The sequence below is a fragment of the Juglans microcarpa x Juglans regia genome, chromosome 5D, assembly GCF_004785595.1.
Source record: "Juglans microcarpa x Juglans regia isolate MS1-56 chromosome 5D, Jm3101_v1.0, whole genome shotgun sequence".
In the NCBI taxonomy this organism is placed as follows: domain Eukaryota; kingdom Viridiplantae; phylum Streptophyta; class Magnoliopsida; order Fagales; family Juglandaceae; genus Juglans; species Juglans microcarpa x Juglans regia.
The window spans coordinates 8964788-8978637 of record NC_054602.1 but is presented as its reverse complement, the minus strand read 5'-3'; the positions used below and the strand labels follow the sequence as shown (position 1 = coordinate 8978637).

Sequence of the window (13850 nt, the reverse complement as noted above, 5' to 3'; positions counted from 1 at the left end):
CAATCTTCACTGTCAGGTCTGAAATAGACTGCTTGTTTCGGAGGAGTGTTATAACTACAAGTACAAAGTACTTCATTCCCCTTTATTGGCTTCGGCTAGTCCAGCTTTGTCCATGTACAGTAAATATCGAGTCTTGCATGGGTGATGGCATGGCATTTCTTTGCGTTGCAAGTGCATGTATACTTGTATAATAGATTTATTTGGGGTTTTCTGTAAGGTCATTGTTAATTTGGACAGACCGATGAAATTGAAAAAGGTATGGAGATTTTTCTGTCTAGAATCTGGAATAAGCCGTACTTTCAGCTCTGTCCTTTGTTATTACTGGGCCCAAAATTGTTCAATCTTTGAAATAATAAATCCAAATTTATGATTATGGTACAGATTATAATAAAAGTCAAAATTCGAGATTTTCAACGTTGTCAACTGATTATGAAAGATTTTAATTTTTTCTTCCAAAACGTAGGTCACAAAAATATTTAAAAGTCGGGAAAAAAACGAAACATATTATTTTTTTATAATAAATTTATTTATTTATGATGCTAAGGGTTGAAAGTTTAATCAAATTAGTATCTAACAATCTTAAAGTTTTTAGATAAATGGTTGAGTTTTTAACAATTGGTATCAGAGCATAAATAATGTCATGCGGAGGGAGTGATCTACAAGCTGGATTAAAATGCCTTGATATAAGATATGAATATGATGTTAAGTCATTGAATACTGACAGATAAGTGAAACCGCCAAAAAGAAAAGAGCTACCACTGAGTCGGTGTAGATAGAGTAGGTAGCTGTGGCTGTCGGATTCAGAAGCGTGATGAGATGCTATGATCCTGAAGGTTAAAAGTTAACTAAATTAGTATCCAGTCCTAAAACTTTTGAATGTCGGTTGTTTAACTATTTACTTATGAGAAAATTGATCTAATTTAAATATTTGATTGCTTCCTATTCTTTTCTGTTTTTGGGGGTCATCAACAAATGATTCTAAGAAAATAAAAATTCTTTAATTCACTTTTACCCTTATTTCAAACAAAGCCTTTTCTTTCTCTAGAAGCTCATCCGCTGGAGGAAAGACTTCTTTCTCAGCTTTGAGGCAAAGCTCACTCCTTCAGTACTCCTTCTCCTTCAGCCGTTCGACGGAAAGTTTTCTTAGGCAATCACAAACTGCGCACCATTGTCTCTACGGAAGGCACATTCCAGCAAGCCACCTAGTACCCAGAAAGCTTCAACGGTCTCTACGATAAGCTGTACTTCCCTTCTCGTTCCTATGGATGAGTAGCTAGAAAGCTTCAATGGATTGTTTGGGCGTAAACAATGATCAGAGATGCCTAGAGTGAGCAAGCTTGTATGGATCAATTATGGATTATATACCATATTAGACTTTTCAGGATTCCAATTTCCGAACACAGGGAACTACAATTTTTATAGGATTGACCCGTACTTGATTGTCCTCATCCACATGAATCACACGCACACAGAGAATAAAAATTCCCAATTTTCCATACGGGAAACATTCCCAATGCCATAAACTGGAGATCTTTTGACAAGAATGCCATTCGTTTTAATGCCAAGAAGTTTTCAATCCTAAAATGCTGTTTCATCGTACCGGTTCACTAAGAGCTCTAAACCTGATAGCCATATATAGCAACATAAAAAAAAAATGTTATTTTTTTACTTTGAAATCTTTTATTTTTTCTAAAAAATGGAATCTTTTATTGAGAAGTATTATTAAGTTTTTTTAGGTACGTAAGTTAGGGGTGGTAACACGTGATACGATCCGTTAACTCAATACAAACATAACACGATAAAAGTAGGTTAGAGTTTAGTCTTAAAGGATTTCGGTCAAAACAAGTTGACTCTTTAAGATATGATTGCTTAATGGGTTGATAACGGGTCAAACCGTTATGACCCGTTAAGAAAGTTAAAATTACAATTATATCCTTATATTTAAAAATAAAATTGTTGAGATTTTAATTTCGATATTTTTATTGTTTGGATTGTAATTTTGAACTTGTAGTTAGTTTTATATTTTTTATAGATATTGTGATTTTAACATTTATATAAAATTATGCTAAATTTAACTATGTCAAATAGGTTAATTCGGGTCTGTTCAACCCATTTACATAAACAGGTCAAAACGAGTTGACACAACACGACTCGTTATGTTAATGGGTCGTGTTAGGGTTTGAGATTTTGACACGATAAGTTTAAAAGGTCTGGTTATGGTTGATCCATATAGTATAATATATATGTCTTTACAAGATTCGTTAACACGATTTGACACCCTAATGTATATTTTTAAAATTTATATTAATATTATTTTGAAATATAATTTTTTAATATATACAATTTATCTATATATCGACTATTCCAAAATGATACTCTGATTGATACCAAAATATTCTGTTCTAATATCTCAACCAAAACAAAATTCAGAACTTTGGCAAGAAGAAATAATGCATGGAAGAAAGACTTGTACGCTTTGGACATTTCCGTTTCTTTGTTTTCTTTTTGTTCTTATGATAAAACTCCTCCACATCACCGGGTGTGCGGGGTGTACAAGTAAACGAGGCTTCCCTGCAGCAGATAATAAAACACCTTTTAAGTTATAACTATTTTTTGAGTCATGAACAAATGATTCTTATATAAGGCTACTTAGGCTTTCTGATCTTAGACAAAGCCCATAGTGAAAGTGGAATGGGCTTCACGCATCGAGGCTCCTCACCTACTCGACGTGCTTATGGGCCCTTGTTTTCCGCACGAGTCCCTCGCTCTCTTTCACTTGCCTCCGCAGTCCTGAACACTCTCGGCGTGAGCATCGACGACCATCTATCTCCAGGAGAACTTGAACGGAAATATTCAAGCCACGACCTTGGAATTGTACCACTTTTACTCATTTTCCTCTTCTTTCGGTAGCCAGGAATTTTTCTATTTTACTTTATAGTTTTATTTTCTGGACGGCATTTTCTCAAACGTCTCGAAGTCAATCTAATTGGTGGTTTAAATAAGTCCGATCAACCCGCCTTAAACAGTTTTTTCGTGTCTCTCGTGCCATGCCTCAATGCACATTAGCATGTAAATTCTTAGATTCCAAGTTTTAAAAACGTGTATTTTACAGTTGTGCTCGAGGAAAACTAATCTTTGGTAGTGTAGATTAACAGGTAGCTTTTTGTTTCCTTTTAGCCGGAATAAACTTCGGGGTAGTCTTTACTAGTTCGTTGGAGTATATGGCGGTTTCAGTATCCAGAAAGCTTTTACGTTCCTTTTATGGGTCCCTATCTGCACTTGGCCGCTGTGATTCGTCAACTATCACATGTCGATCATTTCGTGCTTATCATGGTAAGGGAGATATGTCTCTATTTTTTTTTTCTCTGTCGGTCATTATTTGTTAGATTGCAAACTTTGGTCACTTTTGTGGCTTTATAAATCTTAATTTTTCTTTTATTTGTCCATTTTTCCCTATCTTAACAGATTTGTACGGCCATTTTCATGGGCAGAACATATTTTCTTCAGGATCCTCTTGTCTTTCAAAGGTTCATGTTTATTACATTTTATTTGCTCACCCTGTTGTTTTTACAAGCTACTACCGATAGAATGTACACGGTAACCGTATATTCAACACGCCAATTTGCTGGGCTACGCTTCCTTACCGTACTTTTGGCGTTTTAGTTACAAGCCCATATGTATTACTGTTGGGTGGGTCACCTATCCTTGCGAATAGATGGCTTTCAACTTCCATTCTGACTTCTGAATTGGGTGAAGGAGCATTTCCCTCTAATTTATTGTCTACTTAAGCCTGTGGCAACGGCAGAGCGTACTATAGGTAGGAGGAAGACCTTAACATTTCATGCATGCATTTACAAGTACCGTGTTGCTTAGGAGAATCATACTTCTTGTTGAGCATGTGTGTATGCATGTGCTGTGATAGATTACCTTTAATAGATATGATAATAGCCCTTTTCTCTTGCGAAGCACCAGAGTTTGTTGAAGGTTGACACTTACAATTCATATAATTACCTTGGTTTTTTTTAAAGATGCAATTTTTTATAAGTAACAGATAAAAATTAAGGTCATCATTTTATGACGGAAAGAGTAGTTCAATTTTTGTGGTAGTTTGATAAATTCACATGTTTGTTTACTTTATGTTTATTTTGAATTCCTTCCCATTTCTTGCCCTTTTTCTTATATTTTATCTTGTGGCTATGGATGAACTTGCCAAACACTTTGAGCGTTGCTACTGATATCAAATTTGATGTCTGTATAAAATGTTTTAATGAAGTAATGTAACGTGCTATAGGACTTTATCAGGACCTGGTCATTCCAGTAACAAATTTTCATAATGAAGATAAGGGCTTCATGGTTTAGGCTGGCGATGTTTTTGACGTGCCTATTAGGAAGGATATTGTTCATCGTGTGGTGCGATGGCAGCTTGCAAAACGGCAACAGATGGTTATTGATCATTATTTTTTAGTTTTGGTGGCATGGGGTTATAATGGCACTAATGGTATTATTGTTTTTTATCACAAAATAAGAATTTTATTGAAAATAATCGAAGCCAAGTGCATGGGACATATACAAGAGCCACACACAAGCATGACTGTCAAAAGATACTAGAAAATCATGTACGTTCATGCCATTAAAGTCTATTACAATCGACCAATGGAATAAAGTGTGAAGAAAAAAAGTTCAAGTTTGTCTATTGTCCTTTCACAATCTTTAAAACTCCCACCGTTCCTCTCCATTTTATATGCACCACCATAGGCAAGTTGGTATCATTTTCCACATAGCTGCAATTTGAGAGTTACCCCAGATGCCTTGCCTGCTGGCCAGAAAGTCAACAACCCTTCTTGGAATTACCTAAAAGAGTCCTACTCTCGCAAAAATATCGTTTCATAAGCTCACGGCTACATCACAATGGAATAATAGTTTATACATAGACTCACCACTTTTCTTACACATGTAACACCAATCTATACAATGAGTCGGCATTTCCTTAGATTATCTAAGGTGAGAATCTTCCCTAATGAAGCTGTCCATACAAAAAAATAAGCTTTTGGGGTGGGGGGGGGGGGGGCTTAGTCTAGTCTTCCATATGTTCTTCTATGAGAATGTTCTTGTAGAGTGTCATAAGAGACTTATAGTATCACTGTACAGTAAAGTTCCCCTTCTTGGATGGTGACCACATCATCTTATCCGCTCCTCCAGTCGCTCTACAATTGTACACAAGATTGAAGAAATCTATAAATGTGTCAATTTTCCAATTTTGGGGTGGGGTGGGGTGGGGGGGGGGGGGGGGGGGGGGCCTTAGTCTAGTCTTCCATATGTTCTTCCATGAGAATGTTCTTGTAGAGTGTCATAAGAGACTTATAGTATCACTGTACAGTAAAGTTCCCCTTCTTGGATGGGGACCACATCATCTTATCCGCTCTTCCAGTCGCTCAACAATTGTACACAAGATTGAAGAAATCTATAAATGTGTCAATTTTCCAATTTTGGACTGCGACTTAAAGGAAGGCACCCAATAGAAGATTGAAATACTTCATTGGCAGAATGGAGATTTTGCACCCCAAGATATGGGCCAAGCTCAAAACACTTGGAACATTTCCAACCGGAACTAATTCTAACTTAGTAAGATTCCTTTCAAGCCCACAAAGCTTGAATGTGATTACGACTAGCCCTATAGAATACAAGAGTGTCATTTGCAAATAAGAGGGGGTCATCTCAAGTGTGCCAATTCGTGCATCCCCAACAATAAAGGTAGATAGAAATCCCCTTTCCACGAGACCTGCTATCATTTTACTAAAAGCTTCCAAGGTAGATAGAAATCACCTTGCCTCAAACCCCTCGAACTACTGAAGCATTGATGTACGAACACCATCTTGCTCCAAGTCCACATCTCTTAAGCATGTGTAACAAAAAATTGCAGTTCACACACTCATAGGCCTTCTCCATGTCAAGTTTGCTTAATAACCCTAGTTCACTCGACTTGATGCGACTCTCCAAGCATTCATTGGCGATGAGCACCGAGTCAAGAATTTGCTGACCTCGTATGAATGCATTTTGAGGCTTGGATATGATTTTCTCCAATACCGTACTCAATCTATTTGCCAATACCTTCAAAAAGATTTTGTACACACCGCTCACCAAGCTAATAGGACGAAAGTCCTTAATCTCCACCACCCCGGCTTCTTTGGGATAAGAGTAATGAAAGTAGCATTTAGGCTTTTTTCAAACTTACCTATTCATGAAACTCATGGAAGAAGCTTCTGATGTCATCTTTAACTATCTCCTAACATGCCTTAAATAAGGCCATAGTGAACCCATCCGGACCTGGAGTTTTGTCACTTGCCATACTTCTCACCACCTTGTGAATCTCCACCTCCTCAAATGGCCTCTCTAGCCAACATGCTCCTTGCTGGTCAATTGACTAAAAAACAAGGCCATCTAGACATGGTCTACAAGAAAATTGCTCCGAAGTAGTTGTGCATAGTAATTGGTAATGTGATCCGTGGTCTCAAATGGATTCGTTGTAATCCTCCCATCTACCAGTAAGGACTCAATGACATTGTGTCTTCTATGTGAATTAGCCATGCGATGGAAGAAATTCTACTTATTGTAAAAGTATAAGTAGCAGTAAATAGAAAAAACAAAACCATGGTTAATACTTTTACTTTTTAGTGATACCTTAATAAGTGTAAGAAATAGTGTGGCTGCATTCTATCCTGCAATTGTTGCAATCAGTGAATGGGTTCTTGCATTACAGGAAGTTTACTGATCAAATTCTTCTAGATTGTCACCTATCATTTGTTTTTGGGTTTAGAATGTTTAGATGCTTGCGAGCTTTCTCAACTTTAATCTTATATATGGTTAGTCTGGAATCTAGCTGAGAGAGGGAAAAAGGGTTATCAATCCTCTTGTGACTCGTGGGGATGAAGTGCATGTGGATGTCGGTAAGACTTATTGCTGATTGAATGGCCGGCAGGGAACACATTCAACAAAACCCATTAGCGAGGTTAGTGGCAGTGGTTGAAAGCCTTGGCGGCAGAAGGGTACTGGTCGAGCAAAGCATGGAACATTGCGTGGACCCCAGGTAGTTACTCTGCTTATGGATTTTAAGGTTTACGTTGTTACTAAGAAATTTAGATGTGTTTCAATGGACTGTAATGAATTCAATGGGCATGTACAATTTAGGGGTGGTGCTACTATGCATGGCCCTAAGTCACTAAGTCATGCTTATAAGCTGAGTAGGAAGGTTCGCTGTCTTGGGCTGAAGATTGCTTTTGACAGCTCGTGCTGCAGAAGGAAAGGCATGTCTCTTGTCCCTTCCCAATATTTTGTTTTTCTGGCTTACACTGATTAGAGTTGTGGTTTGAAATTTAATTATGAAAACATCAACATATGGTAAGTTGTTTTGGACCTTGGAGAAGTATTTGCTGTCCTCAGCTTGTATTTTGTCTCTGTTCTTAACTAGTTTAGTTAATAGGTTCTATGCTTGTGTGCTGTAGTATTTGCGATTACTTGGGTGATATTAGGAAGATTAATGTTGGTCACTCGCCAGTTCAGAACTTTACCACCTGGTGGCTTCTGAAAAGTTGAGTAAACATTCAGAGTTGGGATGAGGTTGAGATGTCCTCCAGAAATAATGGAAATGTCTCTGGTGAAGCTCAAATTCTGCTTATCCAAGCACAAGTGTAGCACATATGTTCTTTTATGGTCAATTTTCAGGAATTCTTCTGATTTTTTCTCATCTGAAAAGTACCACCAAGAAGCCTTTTATTGACTTTGGTTGGTTTAGTTGGATAAATCTTGTTTCACCAATTTAGTGTATATGATTATTCTTGAATATCAATGATAATTTCTTTATTGAGCATATGAAGATCTTTCATTTTTTTTTTTATGTCTCTTAACTTAAGTGCCTGAATCGTATTTTTGGCATGTTCTTTCATGTATTAAGCTGTAACACCCCCTTCGCTTAGGCAATGAATGTCACGTATTTTTCATAAAAATAAATCCGGCAAGAGATCTCAAATTTCATAAATGAAATTAGAAATTTATTTTGTAGAAAAAGGTCTAATAAAATGTCTTCCAAAAACATTAAATGAATAAATTGAATAAATTCATGTCATAAAAGCATGTTTTATTTTAGAAAGTCTGAACTAAAATTAATTGCTCCTTCTATTCCTGACCTGCCTGCTCGTATTCATTGTTCTCATCTAGGTGGTTAAAAACATGAAAACAAACTAAAATGAGTCGAAGACTTAGCAAGAAATTCATCACAACGTAAACATAATAAATATAAGGTTTTCATAAAAAGTTTCATGCTGAGAGTTTAAATTCGTGACTGTTCATATTGATGCTTATGCTATGCATGACTGATTTAACTGAATTAACTGACTGATTTGACTGATTTATTTGACTGGCAAACACACTTAACCCTGTGTGCGAGGTTGTGCACCGGTCCCACGTCCCACGGCTGTGAGGGGAGCCGCTGATAGTATTCTGACATACTATGGTGGACCACGCTTGAGTCCGTGGCTTGCACACTTGTCCTGAAACTGAACTGCATTGGTACCATGCATCTGAATGATCATCTTATTAACTGATCTGATCTTATCTTGCACTTGAATTTAAGATGGCTTACGTGTCTTATACATATGAGATGCATGACATATTACATACATAATCATAATCTCTGAATTTAAACATGATGCGGAATGACAAAATCGTATGCTATGCTGGATGACATGTTTGCATATGACATGAGTGGTGCATAAATAATTGGTTGGAAATGAACTGGCTTGAATAATACTTATTTATAAGCTGAACTGTGATGATCCTAATTTGTGATCAAATTACTTACCTCGATGCGTTTCTTGAATAACACTTCGTAACTTGATACCTATATGTAATAATAACTATCACTAAATTTGTTTGGAAACAAATAAGTACTAATATCTTACTTAATTAAATTCACAATCTAAAAGATAGTCAAACAAATCTTTTGTTTAACATTATAATCAATAAATCCTAGTATCTAAATTACTTAAATACTAATTTATAATTTAGTAGAATACTTGAGTTATTTTAAAATAATTCATAAAACTTAAATTCTTAAATTAAGTTTCATTTCTTAACATAATTATTAAATCTTATAAGAAACCTAATAAATACTAATATTGTTTAAATATTCTTAACATAATAATTTTATTAAATTCTACTAAATAGACCAAAGAATATTAACAAAATATTAGTCTCAATAATATACTTTGAAATATAATTCAAATTCTTTAAACACTTCTTTATAAAATAGCCTTTGACTAATATATTTAATTAAGAAAAACTGATTTTTAAAATGTTAAGCCCAATAAAATTAGTAAATTTGTTGTTGAATAAAATAAGACCAAATCCAACTTAAAATACAAGTCCATTTAAAGATCATTAGAATTTGTAAGAGTTGCAGTCTGCCTCATAATAATATTACTACATGAGCCTAACGAAAAAAAATAAGCCTATCCCACGCACATAAAGGCCTAGGGCATAAGGCCCATCAAGAACTAAGGGTTCCTTTAGGAAACAAGACACATGGCCAAACCAAAACAAAAAGAGAAAAAAAAAAAACAGAGAGTTTGAGAGAGAGGGAGAGGTTCTGCGATGGGCTTGCCGAGAGGGAAGCTGTCGTGCGGCGGCTCAGGGTGGCTGGCAAGGGTCATGGCGGCGCGACAGGGTGGTCCTCTGGGCAAGGAGGTGCGACGCCGAGAGAGAAAGCGAGAGTTAGAGAGAGAACTGTTAAACCGAAAACTACTGAAAACAACCGAAAGGAAGAGGAGGCTGGTGGCGGTCGAGGTCTTACCGGAAGGGAGTGGGTGCTTTGGGGCTGAGTTGGTTGGCAGTTTCTGTGTCGTCGGAGAGGTGTTTCGGTGCCTCTTGAGGTGGCTACCATGGAGGAGGGGCGACAGCTCTGTTTCGGACAACAGGGTTCACCAAAAAATGGTTTCCGTGAAGAGGGTGGGTCTGAGGCTTATTGTGTTTGGGGGACTCTTGGCGTTGCACGGTGGTTGAGAGTGGGGGAAAGCGGAGAAGTTCCAGTGGGATGGCTCACGGCTTCGAGTTTCTCCTCTCGAATACGGAGTAAGCACAATTTATAAGTGTATAAGATAGAAAAATAAAAGGAAACCTAAAGGAGTAGAGACGTGCATATGCATGAGAGTGGAGACGTGCGGAGTGGAGAAAATTGCTCAACAACAGAGTCGGTTTCCACTAGAATTTGAATTTACTAAACTAGGGATGAGGATGAATATGAGGTTAGGATTACAAATTTGAAAAAAAAAGGGGATGAAACTTACGGGGTTGGAGGTTTAAAGTGTTTAACTTAGAGGCTAAAAACAAGAGATGAGGTTCGGTGGAGATAGGGAGAAATAAACTTTAAATTCAAACCAAACTCTAGTGAACGTAATCTGATACAATTTAGTAATAATTATTAAAACAAAACTCTAGTAAATTCAAATAAAATTATAATAGAAATTATTAAAATAATCAATATAAAAATCTGATAAAACTATAATCATAATAATAATAGAAAAAGTTTTACTAGGAAATTTACTTATATACCCTAAATCCAAGACTAGTATGTTACATAAGCACTGGAATCTTTTGTTCTATTTGATTAATGAGACATAACTTGAAAAGTTGGCAAATTTACAGCTTCTAGTATTTGATGACTTGGAGGTTCCAACACATAAAGTCCAAGAATTTGGTGAATTATGTCAAGCAAATGGAGAACACCAAGAAACTTCTGCTGGTGGATGGCGGTCCCATAGGTGAAAAGTTGAAGTTGGCTACACAAAATCTACATTATGCAAATGTACTGCCATCAATTGTAAGTTGCTCTTCTGACCCTTATTCCTTGCTGTGTATCAGTTGTAAGAAAATTAATTAATTTTGTTGTCCTAAGGAGGGAGACATATACTCGATTCGGTGCACATAGCAAATGAGAGCCTAGATGCTAGATTGCGAGAGGGAAGTCTAGGTATTCTTTGCAAGCTTGACATGGAGAAAGCTTATGATCATGTAAATTGGGAATTCATTTTGTACTTGCTTAAGAGGTGTGGTTTTGGAGATAGGTGAATTTCTTGGATGCATCACTGTATTTCAACGGCCCGATTCTCAGTGCTAGTTAACGGCACTCCTGCTGGTTTTTTTGATAGCTTGAGGGGTTTGTGACAGGGTGATCCATTATCTCCTCTTCTATTTATTATAGTTATGGAGGTGTTGAGTAGGATGGTGCAGGCTACTGTTGGTGGGGGTTTTTTATCTGGTTTTCAGGTGGGAAATGGCTCTGGTGGCCCTTTTATCATTTCACATCTTCTTTTCGCAAATGACACTTTGATTTTCTGTGAAGCGGAGTAGTCAGGTCCAAACTTTACGTGCATTATTACTTTGTTTTGAAGCAGTGTCAGGACTCAAGGTGAACCTTGGTAAGTCTGAGATGGTTCCGGTGGGTGTGGTTCCTAATATACGCAGTTTAGCAAGTCTTTTGGATTGCATTGTATCCTCTTTCCAAATGAAATATTTGGGCCTTCCGTTAGGTGCAACTTTCAAGAGTAGAGCAATATGGGATGGGATGGGGTGGTAGAGAAGATAGAGAAAAGGTTGGCTGGATGGAAAATAGGGTATTTATCGAAAGGGGGTCGTCTCACTCTTATCAAGAGCACCCTCACTAACCTCCCCAATTATTTTTTATCTCTCTTTCCTATGCCTGCAGGGGTGGTGAATAGGATTGAGAAACTTTTTAAGGCATTTTTATGGGGAGGCATAGGGGATGAGAAGAAATTTCATTTAGTTAGTTGGAAGACAGTATGTGCCCTAGTTGTGAATGGGGGGTTGGGTGTTTGTAATTTGAGAACCTTTAATAAAGCGTTATTGGGGAAATGGCTTTGGAGACATCATTTGGAAGGGGGATCATTGTGGAATGAAACTATAGATGCTAGATATGGTGTTGCTTGGGGTGGTTAGTGTTCCAAAGAAGTGAGGGGGGGTATGGAGTGGGGCTATGGAAGTTTATAAGGAAGGGGTGGACATGCTTTGTAAATCATATTCGCTTTGTCGCCAGTGAGGGCAACCGAATCAGCTTTTGGCGGGACGTGTGGTGTGGAGATCATGCATTGGAAAGGGTTTTTCTAGCTTTATATCGTATTGCAGTTAATAAGGAGGCTTCAGTGGTAGATGTGCGGTTATCTACTCATGGTTCACATCAGTGGAATATTCTGTTTAATAGGGATATTCATGACTGGGAATTATCTATGGTTTCAGACTTTTTCAGCCTTTTACACTCTTTGGGGACTACTATGGCACATTGTGATAACTTGAAGTGGAGGTTTCAGGATCACAAGAAATGTACAGTAAAAGTGTATTATAAACTCTTGAATACACAGGATCACACCCCATTTCCTTGGAAGAATATTTGGAGGTCTCGTGTGCCCTTTAGAGTTGCTTTTTTTTTGTTTGGAATGCCGCTCTTGGGAAGATCTTGACCACGGACAACTTGAGGAAGAGAGGATGTGTAGTGTTGGATTGGTGTTATATGTGTAAAAAGAATGGAGAATCGGTAGATCATCTTTTACTACATTGTGACGTAGTAAGGGTGTTGTGGGATGAGATCTTTTGAAGGGTTGGTGTTGCTTGGGAAATGCCTATGAGGGTGGTGGATTTGATGGGTTGTTGGAGAAAATTGCAGGGCAGTCATCAAGTGGCAGCAATTTGGAGGATGTTTCCGTTGTGTATCATGTGGTGTATTTGGACGGAAAGGAATGCGCGCTATTTTGAAGACAAGGAACGAACAATGGTGGAGCTGAAGAATTTTTTTCTACATTCTTTATTGCTTTGATTTTCCGCTATTGTATTAAACGGGGATGATATTCACGAATTCTTGTCCTTAGTTCATCGCTCTTAGAATGTATTTAGGTGTTCTTTTGTATACTTCCTGTATACTTGGTACATGCCTATCTCATTCATATCGATAAAGTTTATCTCTTACTTATAAAAAAAAAAAAAAAAAAACTTCCAAACCCATGGTTGCTTTGTTTCCCATGAGTCAAGTTAGATAATTCAATTGGTTAATGCCGCTGGCTGATGCTTGTTGCCCATGTTTTACAGGGTTTGAATGTCTACAGCATCCTGCTTCACGACACACTGGTAGTGTCCGGCAAGGCAGTAAACAAAATTGTTGAGAGGATGCACACTCCAATTAACCGTTAAATCACTCCACTTGACAAGCTACATTCCAGTTTCGGATGAGAATAGGAATTATTTTCTCTTTCATAGAAGAAATGTAATTCAGAACATATTTGTGCGTTGCTTCTGTCAAAATGTGGAAATCCATTGGTGGATAGGTTGATTTTTTTTGTGCATTGGCCTTGTATCTTCGGCTGAGAATTTTGCAGTTGAATATTGGCTGCTATCCTAAATCAGGATGAAAGGCAGGGAATTCACTTTCTTCTTAAGTTTTTTGATGTGCCATTGGCTCAGTAAGTACTTTCGGCTTCATGAATCATATTTTTCTGTACAATTTGAAACACGAACAAGTGGTGGACATGAAAGTGACTTCAGGTCACAATGACTGATAAAAACCTGAAGGGTTGGAAAAAGAGCTTGCTCATACGTGATATTGCACCTCAGCCTGATGTTATCTTTTAGGTCAGATGGCAATTGCTTTGTGATCTTCTGGCTAAGGTCAAAGTGTGGCTGGGTCAATCTGAGAAATATTTGTTATGGTTTCAAGTTCAAACTTGTCTGGTTGGTGTGTGAAAGTGATCCATGGCGGTCAGAGACGCATTGTATGTTTGATGCGAGTGAGTTGA

General features: G+C 37.4%; 1 long non-coding RNA gene across 1 annotated transcript; it reads left to right on the top strand.

Moving 5' to 3' along the window:
- The first annotated feature begins 10725 nt into the window (after positions 1 to 10725).
- LOC121264258 lies at positions 10726 to 13491 on the top strand. The gene is made up of 2 exons (XR_005940476.1): positions 10726 to 10870; positions 13147 to 13491. It is a non-coding gene; the product is annotated as an uncharacterized LOC121264258 (long non-coding RNA).
- Positions 13492 to 13850: the final 359 nt, after the last annotated feature.